We start from the raw sequence: 12,853 nt of genomic DNA on the forward strand, positions 1-12,853 counted from the left end.
CCTTTGTGAATGAGGTCAGACGTGATGTGCCCCCCCCCCACACTTAAAAGGGGGGGGGGCACAAATGAAGCACTTCCGCGGTGGCGGGGGTTCAGATGCGAACGCTGTGATCTCATAGTTGAATCCTTTGATCAAACACACGTTAACGCACTCAAGACGCCACATCTGTGCTGATGGTGCTGATTGATCACATCTGGCCTCAGATTCTCTTCAAAGGTGGAGGCGGAGCTTTCAAAGTTGGAGGCGGAGCCAAAAAGAATCTTTCATTTAGTGTATTAAAACACCCAAATATGGTTAAAATGAAGACGGCTGCTCTGTGAGGGGGAGGAGTTAAGGGTGATGTGGAATCATTTCCCGTTCACTGAATTAAAAAAAAAAAAAAGAGGGCGAAAGGAGAAATTCCGCTCATTTTCCTGCTTTAATCATTTTACGGGAAATGTCATGTGACTTTAATTTAAACAGATGGTGAGACGTTCTCCAAAGGAAGGTCATGGAGGAGACAAACACTCCGGCGGGGGCAGGTGCTCGCCCAACCTGCACACCTGAACCCCCGAGCGTTCCGTCCCGGAGCCACGCCCCCCCCCCCCCCCCCGTCACCTTTCGGAGTGAAGCGGGGGTTCGGAGGAAACGGGGGCAGTTGAGTGTGTATTACAAGCTCGGCACTTTGTTCTCGGCAGCTGAGGCTTCGGCCTGTTTTCAGAATTCCCAGATCATTCCGCTTCTCTCTCCAATAAGGCCAGGAAGGACTCTTCTTCCTCTTCTTCCTCTTCTTCTTCTCCTTCTTCTTTGCTCCTGCCATCCCACACCTCCGCTCTCATCTTGTCTTTCAGCTAAATCGGTCGCTGGGACGGTTCATTTCTTTTAATCACGTCCTGTCCTTGTTTTCCCGTCGGGCCTCCCCCACCAGCCTGGTCCCGCTCGAGGGTTCTCCCTGTTAAAGGCACCTTTTCCCTCTACGCAGGGAGCTGACTGGTCATTTTCACCAAGGAAATGAATGAAATCGTACACAAGGAAAAGATACTTGAATTCAAAGTAATTAATCGTCTGCATTACATTCCTCCCTTTCTGGAAGTTTCTTGACCTTCACCCTAAAATCAATTTGTGGCGCGGGGAGCTGGAATTGGGGCTGCTACTCTGGGACAACCAGCCAGGACTACAAGCTCTGCAGTTTGTCCGCTGCAGCTGAGGCTCCTCGTCCTGCTTTTCCGGCTATTCCCAGGCCGCGCCTGCCTGCTGCGCCGCGCTCCCCTGCCTTCCCGTGATTTGTGGAGCCCGCTGGGAGCCGGAGGCGGCTTCTCCTATAGGTTAGAATCTGCGAACAATGAGCCCCCTGGCTGTGACGGATGGCCCGCATGCCTCCCCATTTGTCTGCACTTTATCCCCATCTCACAATCAATTGCGAAAAGCCCAAAGTTTGCTTAACATGCAGTCCATATTCTACTGAAGACGCCACAAAGTTGGTGTGTGTGTGTGTGTGTGGGGGGGGGGGGGGGGGGTCAGGGACAGGGATATCAATGTTGTCCCAAAGTAGAAGATTAGACGAGAAGGACTTTTAGTGTGACTTTCAGGGTCCTAATTAGGAACAGGCTAGCGCGCTACCTCTGTGTGTGACATTTAGCTGGACATACTTGATAAATGTCACACTGCTGGATGCAGCCGCGACAAATGGATGCATCAACAACGGCTTAATAACCTTTACCGATAGTCCTGCCAGGAATTCCAATCCTCTCCGAGCTGCATCCTGCATGCCCAAAATGCCGGGCCCCAATAATCACCACGGCGTGTTAAACAGCCAATCGGCTCGTGCTAACGTGCGGGTGCCGGGTGACTGAGCCAGAGATGCTAGCTGGGACCTTTTGTAGCTTTTTCCGACTTTTTAAGATTCCGAGATGTCTTTCTTGTTCATCCAGAGCCTGTTTTGGTCCCATTAGGAACTTGTAATTGGCCTCTGATTAAACACGACGTCCTAGCATGTCGCTGAGAGATGTGATAAGCTCTGAGTGCTAGTGCTGCGCCGCATTAGCAGCTTTTGTTGCTCGCTCGCTCCATTCGCTGCCTCAACTTCTGTTTCCCCCCCGTGATAATTTCGCTGAGGCCGGCGAATATTCTTAAAAGAAGAAACCCCAAATGGACACGTGAAAGACAACTTCCCTTTTACTTTGAAGTCGTGCTTTGATGTGGAGAAAGCGCGCATTTTATTTATTGTGATCTTTGCATACCAAATTAAAACATTTATCTGATGAAAATAAGCGGCTAAATATACACGCGGCGGTTTGTTTTAGCGATTCTTTTATCTGCTCCGTTCTCCCTGGACCGAGGCCGCGCTTCCGAACTCCCGCGCACGCTCCGCTTGTGTTAGCATTAATGCGCTTACCTGCTTATGCATGTGCGAGCTGGAGTGTTTGTGTAGCGGGGGCCCGTGTCTCCAGTCCTGCGGTGGCTAATTGCCTCTCCTGAGAAATAATTAGGTGACAAAAGCAAACGTAACGGTGCCTCGGCTCCAGAGAAAGATGTATGTTGTGTCGCGCGTGCGGCTCGGCGCGCGCCGACGCTTGTTTATCGCCGGGCGAGGGAGGGGGAGGCGGCGGTGGCCGTCTGCTCGGAGGCTAAAACCTGGAGGAAGAAGGAGAGTTCCACAATTAATTACGGCTAATGAGATGTATCCTTTATATTTAGTGGGCCGACAATAAATCAAGTGGTCAAATTATTTTTATCCTTCGCCGTGTTTGCTAGCACTGCGCTCTTTTATTAGCATCCGCCTAAACTGCTATTTACTTGCTTTCCAGGTGTTCAGAGCCGGGTCGCCCTGGACTCCCTCCTCTTAGATTAATAATCCATTAGTAATCCATTTCGCTAATGAGCACTCGGTGGAGAGTCGGGACTGAAAGGGGGGGGTGCGGAGGCGGTCAAGGGAAGCCAAGTGCATAATTAATGTCTCGGCCAATCAGATGTGCCGCTGCAGTCGCTCCCTGCTGAAATACGATGTCACCTGTCCAATAAAATATGAGCTCGGAATTCTGTTGCGTTGATTTATCAGATTACGGGATAACGTTCCCCCCGAAAGGCGCGGCAGTCACGGATTTATGGAGCCGAGTCACAGATCGGTCGGACACACTAGTCCTGTTTGAACAGGGAGAAACCTCCAGCAGGACCGGGCTCCGGTTCTTAAACCTCGCAGCTAACTCCTCGGATGATAAAAGTCCAATCCAACTGGTCCCGTTTGGAGCTTCATGTCCGTAAGGACGCTGACAGTTTTCAGAAACTCCAACTTCCTGTGAAGCCAGGTGACTTTGGGATGTTGTTAAACGCCGCTCAAGGCGCGGCGGACTCGGTAAGTAGCTGTGGCTGTGGCGCCGTGACGGGCCGCCCCCCGCCGCCCCCTTTGTTACACGGTTCCGCTGGGGTTTGTGGCAACTAAAAGCCGTGACGAGGTCTGGCACCTGGAAATGAGCTGGTAAACAGGGAGGATTCCTCCCAGCTGCCGCTGATCCGCCGTGACTCCACCAATCTGGGGCCCGTGTTTCAGACCCAAACAGAAGATTTCCCCAGTGCTCCACCTGGTCCCCCCCCCCCCTCCGGGTCCTCCCGCCTGTTTAACAGTCACAACGTGACGGAGCCTGACAAAAGGGGCCCGTTAAAAATTGAACGCCCTAAGTGGCAGAACGTAGCGGGTCGGGCCGCCGCTGCCTGCACCCACATCCACGGGTGGAATCTGACACCCTCTCCTTCCCTCTACATCTCTCTGTTCCTCCTCTCCTTCCCCGGGGGGAAGCCTCGTATCCCATCCATTCGATTGCCCCGCATGATGGATGTGCGGCGTGAGGAATGGGCCCGTCCCGGGGGCCGCGGCGTCGTTTCTGGGTTAAACAGCATCTTATATCAAACCCATCTATACCGTCACAAGCAGGAAGCCTGTTTACTGGGGCGGGAAAGCACCGCAATCCATTTCCTGTCAGGCTGTCTGGCGGACGGAGAAAAACTTGGACAGCCGCAGCTTTGGGAACGCCAGGAGACAGCGGCGGTGATAAATACGTGCTGCGGTTTAGGGAGCCTGGCCAGCACAGGCGCTGGCAAGGTTAGCGCTACTGTTCACGTAACGAACAATTAAGGGCGGATGTTCTCGTAAACAGGTTGAGAGCTTCTCTAACTTCTTGGAGGCATCCTCAGAGGTTTTCCGTGTCCAGCCTGGAGTTCTCAGCAGCTCCAGAAATAATAATAATAATCAACTTTAGGGTTGTTGAACAAGAGGTCTAAGAAGACCTTACAGGTCTAAGAAGACCTTTGCTAGCAACGACCCAGCCTGGTTCCTGAACCCTTCTGTTGGACCGTACCACATACACGCTGCTTCCCAGTACGTGTAACCCTAAATCCGTTTGTCCTCGCGCTCCAGCGGCGCCAAGATACAGATCAACGCAACGGTTGCAATCCGCCGGGAACGCTCCGAGTCCCAGTGTACTCGCTGCACCCATTTTATTAGCATTAGCTAATTAGCGGTGCATTAGCAGTGACTTGTGTGGAAGCAGGAGAGCTAGATATCCCATGATGCATTTCACTTCAGCCAGCAGGAGGCACGGCAACGGTGGGAAGGACGTCCGGGCGTCAAGGAGTTAATCCCAAAAACCAACATATCCCGATCGGCCACTGCAGAGAACGGCGTAATTAGCTCGTTACGTGAACGCTAATGCGTGAAGATGATGCTTGATCCCCATTTCCCACGTGTCACATCTTTAATGGCGAAGGCAGAATTGGGCGGAAGTGATCACAACAGCTGCGACGCCACAAAAATGGAGAGAAACTTCCCGACTGACAGGTGAAGCCTTTCTTTCTGGACACAGATATCCGGTTGGGGAGGATTACCAAAGGGCTCTTTGAGCGGATCCTCCGTGTAAATCCCTCTTTGCATGCCGGAACGTCGCCCGTGTGCTATTGTGACTCACGGAGGCATGTTTCCTCCAGATAAGAGCGCAGCCTTCACTCCAGGCTAACAGTGATTAAGGGAATCTCTCCTTCTCTGCAGGGCTCCCCTCTGTAGTCACAACTAGCAGCACGACACCCTTAATGCCCCCGCGGGGGTACACGGGGACCTGCGCTAGGCGATTTTATCTGGCTTCAAACGCCCATTTTAAGGAATTCCTCAGCTGTCGAGGAGTATTATGGACCCAAGCAAATCCCTCTGTGTTGTGAGCGCGAGCAGAAAAACCGGCTCTTCTCATCATCGTCTCTCCCAATCCACCCTGGGTCGCCTCCTTCCTGACCCCGGGAATCGAGGGCAGATTCGGAACGCTAAGTCGGGTAGTCCGTGCCGTATCACGCGTTCAAATCCGAGTTAGCGCAGCGCGGATTCGCCCGGGCCGCCGCGGGAAGGTCAGGAGTCAATTAGTGGTATTGGTGGGCAGACCGCACCGTGTGGGGCAGGTGAGGGGCAGGAGAGTCTAAATGAAATGCTAATACAGGCCACGGAAGTCAGGGCGCTCTAATTGGAACACAGCTGCTGTTGGGACCGAGGATCCCGCGAAGCAGAGGAAGCAGCAGGTCACCGCCATCGGGTCGGCGCGCTCTCTCCCCGTGCAGCTCAAAATACTTGGCCTAAAATGGCAGAAAGAAGAGAAACAAAAGTAGCTTTAAATGGTCTTTACACCTGTTTTTATTTAGCACGTAGCCCAGCAGCCATGCGTAGCTGCGCTAGGGCTCCGTCGCTGTTTTCATTCTCCGTTTCTTTGCTGCTTTGATCACAATAAGTGATGATGGAGTGAAATGAAACGATAGGAATCGTGCTAATTGCATGCTAATTGCACGCGATGCTGCCGATGAATTACGAGCCTTGAAGCTAAGTCCACGCATGTGACGGCTCCCTTTTGCGTGTGGCGCGAGGCACAATTAGCCGACGTGACAGCGCTCCACTGAAGCTCAACGATGATTCCGGAGCTTCTGTTTTCCCTCCGACTTTGGAGTAATCCGACTCCAGGGAATCTGTCGGCAGACCGACGAGCTTTTGGAAGCCGGCAGGTGGCGACGCCACGCGATGTATCGGAGCGGGAAAACCGAGCGTCCAAGTGAAGAGTTTAGGGAGAGAACGTCGGAATTTAACCTCCACAGGTCTCGCTCTCATTATCCTATTTTACACTCGGAATAATTCATGAGCTCATCAGAGGTGACAGGTGGCCACGAAGGCCACCCGTGGAGGGTCCTATGGCGGCGGCGGTGGCGTGGAAGGTGTGACCCTCAAAGCCTCCAATAATGAGGCCCGATCTCCCGGACACACACAAAATCCCAGGTCTGGAAAAGAGGCAGGAGGATTTGCTGTTGGGAGGTTCTAATTTGTTCCCGTTCTGGGGCGAAAGCCAAAGACATCCTGACTCTTCGCCGCCAGCGAGCCCGTGGTGAGACTAATGCCGGAGCGCCGGCATGCCGCCGAGGCTCGCGGTCGCCTCGCTGCCTCCAGCGCTTCCCACTGATTCCAGTTCAGCCTCCTGAAGTCTTCGCTAACACTCGCCTCCTCCGAATTCGCAGCATTCCCAGCATTTCTTGTAAACACGCTGAAGAAGCGGCGCGTTCGCTGTCAGAGCCGCCGCCCCCTCGCGTCCCCCCGCATCGCACGCCACGGAAGAATGACAGATACGAGGCTGATTTCTTACAAGTGGGGTCAGAGGACTGTATCCAGACCGTCTGCCGGCGAGTGCTAATATCCCCATGCTGAGCTGCGTGCTTCTATTGAGCGCGACCATGCGCATCCGTCTCGCACCGCCGCGCTCTGCTAGCCGAACCCGCGGAATTGATGGAGAGTGCGGAGGGAAAGGGGGGGGGGGCAGGAGGAGGAGGGTGGGCCTCGAAGCCTTCAAACAGGAGGTTTTTGTTGCTACCTGCTGGATCCTGCTCAGCGCGCCGTCGCTGCGCTGCGCTGCGCTGCGCTCTCGCGATGAAAACACAGGAACGCTGTGTAGCAAAGGCCCACGGGGACATTTGATGGACTACAAGGGCGAGGACGGGGAGCACGCCATGGCTGCAGCAGCACGGGCCAGGCTGTTCCCCCTGACACACTGTACAAGCAGTTAAGAACAGCTAGCAGCTTCTGTTAGCGCACGACAGATTAGGTCCAAATGTGGGGCTATGAATTATGCATGTAGGACAACGCGTCCCCCCCCCCCCCCCCCCCATCCTCACCCACACAAGCATTCCGCAGTGAATCACATTGAAATTACAGCGCAACACCATAAATATGAAGAGAGAAAAGATTGAAACACAAATTCGGAGGGTGGCTAACAGTTTTCACACCCGCCCACCGTTGTAGCGGCTGGAAATCACATCACAGCCGGAAATTCGGCAGAATTCCAAATTCTTGACGAGGAGTTTTTTGCCAGCGACCGTGGCCCTCGTCCCAAACGGCATCAAGCAGTGCGACTATAAAAGCATCTAAATCCGCCTCGGAGTTGATGAAGACGATGTAATTACATAACGCTTGATAGATTATGTCATTAGCACGCCGTCGTCCTTCATGGTGGAGCTAGCTAAGAGCCTGGATGATCAGCAGTGGTCAGTTAATCGTGTCTCTGAAGGCGAATTATCTTTTATTAAGGTTGTCAAAATGATTGTTTTTATTTGGAATTAGTGTCTTAATATTTTCAACTGAGTTATTTAAGTCAATCAGTTGAACGAGGGGCACCTTCTCAACACTTAGCATGTGCTAGCCGCTAGCCGCAGCTAACTGCACGCACTGACCCCTCCCTCATCAAGGGTCTCTTTTCTCTTAAGCATATTTCTTGGATAAAAGAAATTGCTCCTTTCCTTTAGAAACAATATTCCTAATTAAAAATGGATTTTTAAAGGAAACGAGTCTGGTCAGATGAAGAAAAACATTGATCAATTATTCAGGTCCAAATCTAAAGGGCCAGAAAAGTTTAATAAAGATCCCATTTTTGGGTCAAAACCCTTTTTCTCTTTTAAAACTATCTCCGCTAGCTTAGATAACGTCGTTTCTCCTCCAGAAATGAAGGAAACATTTTAGCTTATCTGGTCGACATCAAGGAATCCTCGATAATTGTGATTGGCTCAAAAATCATGTTTGTTCCTGAACAAGCAGCAATTTAAAACTCCGGATGTTTTCCTCGGATGTTTGGATCCCAACAGCTCCTCGGACCGAACCGGCGTTCTCTCTTTTGTCTCGTCCATCCGTCTGGTGGACGCTAGCTAACACCGCCGGGCGCAGCACGTGTAGCGAACGCAGCTTCCCGTAGAACGCCTCGAGGCGGTGCGTTCGGGCTCCTGATATTCCCGTGGCGTGGGCCTTATCTCCGATAAGCCCCCGCAGCCTCCCTCAGATTTATTACTCGGCCTGTTTACGCCGCAGCTTTTCTCATTTTCAGCAAAATTTGAGCCTCCGCCCGCAGTTATGAGGCGGCGGCGAAGATTAAAGTGTCAGGTTGGAAGAAGAAACGGCCACTTTTGTCTCCTCTCTGCGGCGTCCAGCTGAGCGTGTCGATTTTAGCCAGAAATCAATTCATTTTAATCACAATGGCAGCTCGGCGAGGGGGGGCGTTAATTGATTGGCAGGTATTTGCATATACAGTAGACGACAAAATGTCACGGCCGGCCGCGGCGCCGACCTGCGCGGGCTGCTGGCTAAACAAACTGATGAGGGTAATTTATCATGCGGCGTGCGCCCACCATTGTTAGCGTCGCCAATCACCTGTCACGCCAGGGCGGCCGCAAGGAGAGCGGCCACGACAGGAGGCGGCGGGAGGGCGAGTGATGCGCCATCTGATCTATACCGTACGCTAAAGCAAACGCCGTGGATCCGAGCTAAAAATCGGAAAAATGTTAGCGACCACGAGAGCTAAATGCAGCTAACAGGCTAATGAGTGAAAACAGCACTGAAATAAATGGAAAACTGCATCACTTAAGGTCGTTTCACTCCACTCCATCGTCACTAATCGTGAAAATGTGCAGCAGAAGCCTGTTTTTAAAGGAAAATATGATCGACCTTTCTCGACCTTGGAGAGTTTCACAAATTTATTCTGTGTTTTTTGGCAGCAGAACTCTCAAACTGGCCCCAAACAGGAAGGAACCATTTTGGAGTGAGGGATTCTAGATCTGCCGTAGATTCTGTAATTCCTGTTCAAAACAACACAGAACGGGTGGAAGCAGGAAACCCCGGAACATCCCAGAACATCCCGGATCGGCGCGTATATCTCGGCGCCATTAGACGTGGGGTCGATGAAAAGATGGCGAGCGCGGCGGCGGCATCGTTACTCTTGCTGTTATTCGGGCTGCAGAAATCCTCCAGTGTGCTCAGAAGGTAAACGTTTGGTCATCATCGACGTAATTATACCCGAGTCCGACTCCCCACGCGTAGCCGGAGCGGCCGTTACGGGGGGTAAAGCGAGCCGGCGCAGCTCATTAACAGCGCGCCAGACTCGCCGTGGTAACACAGGTTGTGATTCCCGGGAGAGGTTTTATTTTTTTGACCAATTAGTTGCCCGAAGCGACCCATTGGCCGCGCAGTGGTCTCTGCAGGGGCTCTATCGGACCGCGCGCTATTGAACCGGCTCGGCTGAGCGGCGACGGGCCATCACGGCGCTCAAAATGGCCGCCGCTGATCGATGCCGCTGAGTCACAACGGCCGTTATCGTACATCTCAATGCCGCTGTTAGCTTACAGACACGTCCGGGTGCTCTGGGACGCACACCTACGGCGGAGATGATCATCCTGCTCCGGGGGGCCTGTTTGGAATGTGAAACGCAGCATTAGAGAATCCTCAGTGTGTCGGGGGGGGGGTCAGAAGTCCCCGGAAAACGACGCCGGGCGAGTTAGGCGTCACGGTAATGTGGCTGCAAACACACGTTTGGAGGTCACAAGGCCACAGACTGAGCCGCCGCACATTATTTAGTTTCCATTTTGCTCGTCCCGCCCATTTAGCCCTCGTTGTGGGTCGGTGGCGTCGTTAGCGAGGATTCTTTAACGAATAAAAGAGGGCGGCTTCGTATTTCGACAAATCCAAGACTTGGAGTGAGTTAACAGGAAGAAGGCAAGTGGCCATTTTACCGTGATGTTTCCCATAAATTGTGTCATTTTTGCAGCTTGTCGTGTTGCAGCATCTCCTGCAATAGCACCGTAACCCCTGAGGGGGCAGTGTTGAGTCGAGCAGAACTGCAGCCAGATGGAGGAGGACGACGTCAATAATAACCTACATCAGCTCCTGAAATCGCTGCGTCATCACCTCCGCGACCTTGATGCTCGAGGTGACCGGCAGCACAGAGGTCAGACGGTGGACACAGAGGTCAGACGGTGGACACAGAGGTCAGACGTGGACACAGAGGTCAGACGGTGGACACAGAGGTCAGACGGTGGACACAGAGGTCAGACGTGGACACAGAGGTCAGACGGTGGATACAGAGGTCAGACATGGACACAGAGGTCAGATGGTGGACACTGTCCCCCAGTGGTGTCTTCACCCCCCCTCCCTGGTGTGGTGCCACGTCCTTGGTTGGCGGGCCGATCCCTCCCCACAGTTCGTGCTGAGTTCAGGCGGAGGAGGAATTATTCGGTTAAAAGAACCTCCCAGCGTCGAACGGCCACGTTAGCCTGGGTTTAAAAGCCCCCTTTTTTGGGGGGGGGTATGGAGATTCCGTACGTTTCATTTCAGAAAAACACGCCGCTCTCCAGCCAACGCGGCGCCCAGATGGAATCACGGAGCCGATAACCATCGGAGCAGAAAGCAATCAGACGTGGAGGAGATTGGAAAGGACACTTCGGAGGAGCGGGAGGCGTCTCAGCGCGCGGCCGCCGGCCTGAGCGAGACGCCGCGACGTTGCTAATGATACTGATATTCCATCTCTGGTATCTCCTCAAATGGACACGTTAAACCCTCTCGACGTGCACGCCCGACGTGCACGTTAGCGCCGAGGCCGCCATAGCCCAGCCAATTAAAACGCGTGGCGACACGGGAAAGAGGAACGCACGTGGGAATGAGAGGGCGGCGCGGGGCGTTAATGTCAGCTTCCAGCGTCCCATCACGGCGGACGTCATCAGAGGTGATCGCGACGTTCCGACAGGATGGGAATGCTCACGCCTTCCTTCCATTTTCACTTCCATGTTTGCGGAGGACAGCAGGTTATAGACGCGTTCCGTGGTCGGCCTCCACCCTCCCGAGCGCTCCGTCATGAACCATCGGATCTGCTCCTCACTTCATGGTTACGTTCACGTAGGTCCAGAACTCAGGGCGGAAAACAGGAAATCCGTCTGTTTCCTGTGTTTCCTGCCAGATTTCCAGTGTCATATCCGATTTTACAGACGTCTAGCATGTCGGAATCATGTAGCTTGTAGCCTGTGGGCAGGTTAGCATAAAAAGGGAGCATTTTGAGGCGTCACGACTGCGATTAACATCCAGACGTTATGACCTCTGACCTTTAGGAGGTCTTAAAACCTCATAAAAAAAGAAGAAGAATCCCATCTGTCTTTATTTTTTCCTTCATTTCCATTGTAAAGGTTGAATTGTCAACATTCCTTTTTTCCCTTTAGTGAATATCGGATTTCCGTCTCTCCCGCTGCCGCTGATATTGATGAAGTCCAAAGATGTAATGAGGGAGTTTGACGTCTTTTAGCCGCTGCATTAAAGACGGCGTCAATGGTGGCGATAAATCGTGTTGGTGCTCCAGAGACCACCTGGAAACGGCCTCCGACGCTGTTGCCGGGACGTCCCCTTACACCCTAGATAGTGCACTAACTAGGGAGTGTGTTGAGGGAGCATCGCTGTATGTACGTCAACGTATCCCATGATGCTTTGCAAAAAGTAGTGGACAAGCAAACGCTAGTCGTAGCGCTAATCATTATCAAAGAGGTCAACGACCATTATTGATCAGCAGAAACGTGACTTCGCTTGTTGTGTTTGTTGTGCGACGCGCAAATGTTGCGTTGCACAAACGGGCTCAGCGCCGCCACCACCAGGTCACGTGATCAGGTCCCGCCGCTGCTTCCACTCTGAAGCCTTTTAAATAGTCCGAGGGGAGGGAGCGTAACATCCCAAAGAACAAGACTAGAACCCGACGCCGTGCGCGGGCCCGTTGAGGGCTGGTGCACGTGCACCCGCCCTGTCGCACCCTGAGCACTAAATCCTGGGCCGCGACCCATGACCCGCTGTTGCTGGTGGGTCTGAGGACGCCATGAAAGCCTCAGCCAAAGCTTTGAAGCATCATCTTCGTCTTCATCCCCTGATCGATGCTGCGACAGGTCGGAATAAGACCATAACGGAGATTTAGTGCCCAGCCGGAGCGGGACGGGACGGGACGGGAACCCCCCCCCATAAACAGAAACAGAAAAAGATGCGATGCATCAGGAAAGCGTCGCGCCTCGGCGGGGCCGACGGCGGCGGCGACGACGTGTTTTTAATTATGACCTCGTGTCTCCGGCACAGTGGGCTGTAATTGGATTAGCTAAAAAGTGCTCCCAGCAGGGTGCCTTAACGTTACAGTTGTTTCTGGAGGGGTGCGTGTGTGTGTGGGGGTGCGTGTGTGTGTGGGTGTGTGTGTGTGTGTGTGTGTGGGGGGGGGGTTTCATGGAGACGTCGTTATGAAAAAGTCTGGACAGAATTCCCATCATTTATAACGGTGTGCTTTAGATGATTAATGGAGGGACGTTTTCATTGGTGTTTGGAGTCGGCCTGTAAAGAGAGAAATTCCCCCGTCCTCTATCACCCCCCCGCCGCCGCTCACATGACAGAAGGCGCCGTACGATCTCCAGCGGTCACAGATGATTGGCGCTATTAAAGGGCCTAACTGGTGTGACGTTCAGGAACGCCGCTTGCTTCCACACGCACGCGGCGTCCGTGGCCGAGGCCTCGCCGACGCCCGACTTTATCGTT

General features: G+C 53.1%; 1 long non-coding RNA gene across 4 annotated transcripts in view; it reads left to right on the forward strand.

Moving 5' to 3' along the window:
* LOC105417777 (uncharacterized) overlaps positions 1-12,853 on the forward strand; it is a 90,600-nt gene that overhangs the window by 68,139 nt on the left and 9,608 nt on the right. Inside the window, exon 4 of one of the 4 annotated variants that reach the window (XR_003885732.1) lies at positions 9,031-9,292. The exons of the other annotated variants lie outside the window; for them this stretch is intronic. This is a non-coding gene — a long non-coding RNA (uncharacterized lncRNA). The remainder of the gene's footprint in view (positions 1-9,030; positions 9,293-12,853) is intronic. 4 annotated transcript variants of the gene reach the window in all.

The sequence above is a fragment of the Takifugu rubripes genome, chromosome 18 (genome assembly GCF_901000725.2).
Source record: "Takifugu rubripes chromosome 18, fTakRub1.2, whole genome shotgun sequence".
NCBI lineage: Eukaryota > Metazoa > Chordata > Actinopteri > Tetraodontiformes > Tetraodontidae > Takifugu > Takifugu rubripes.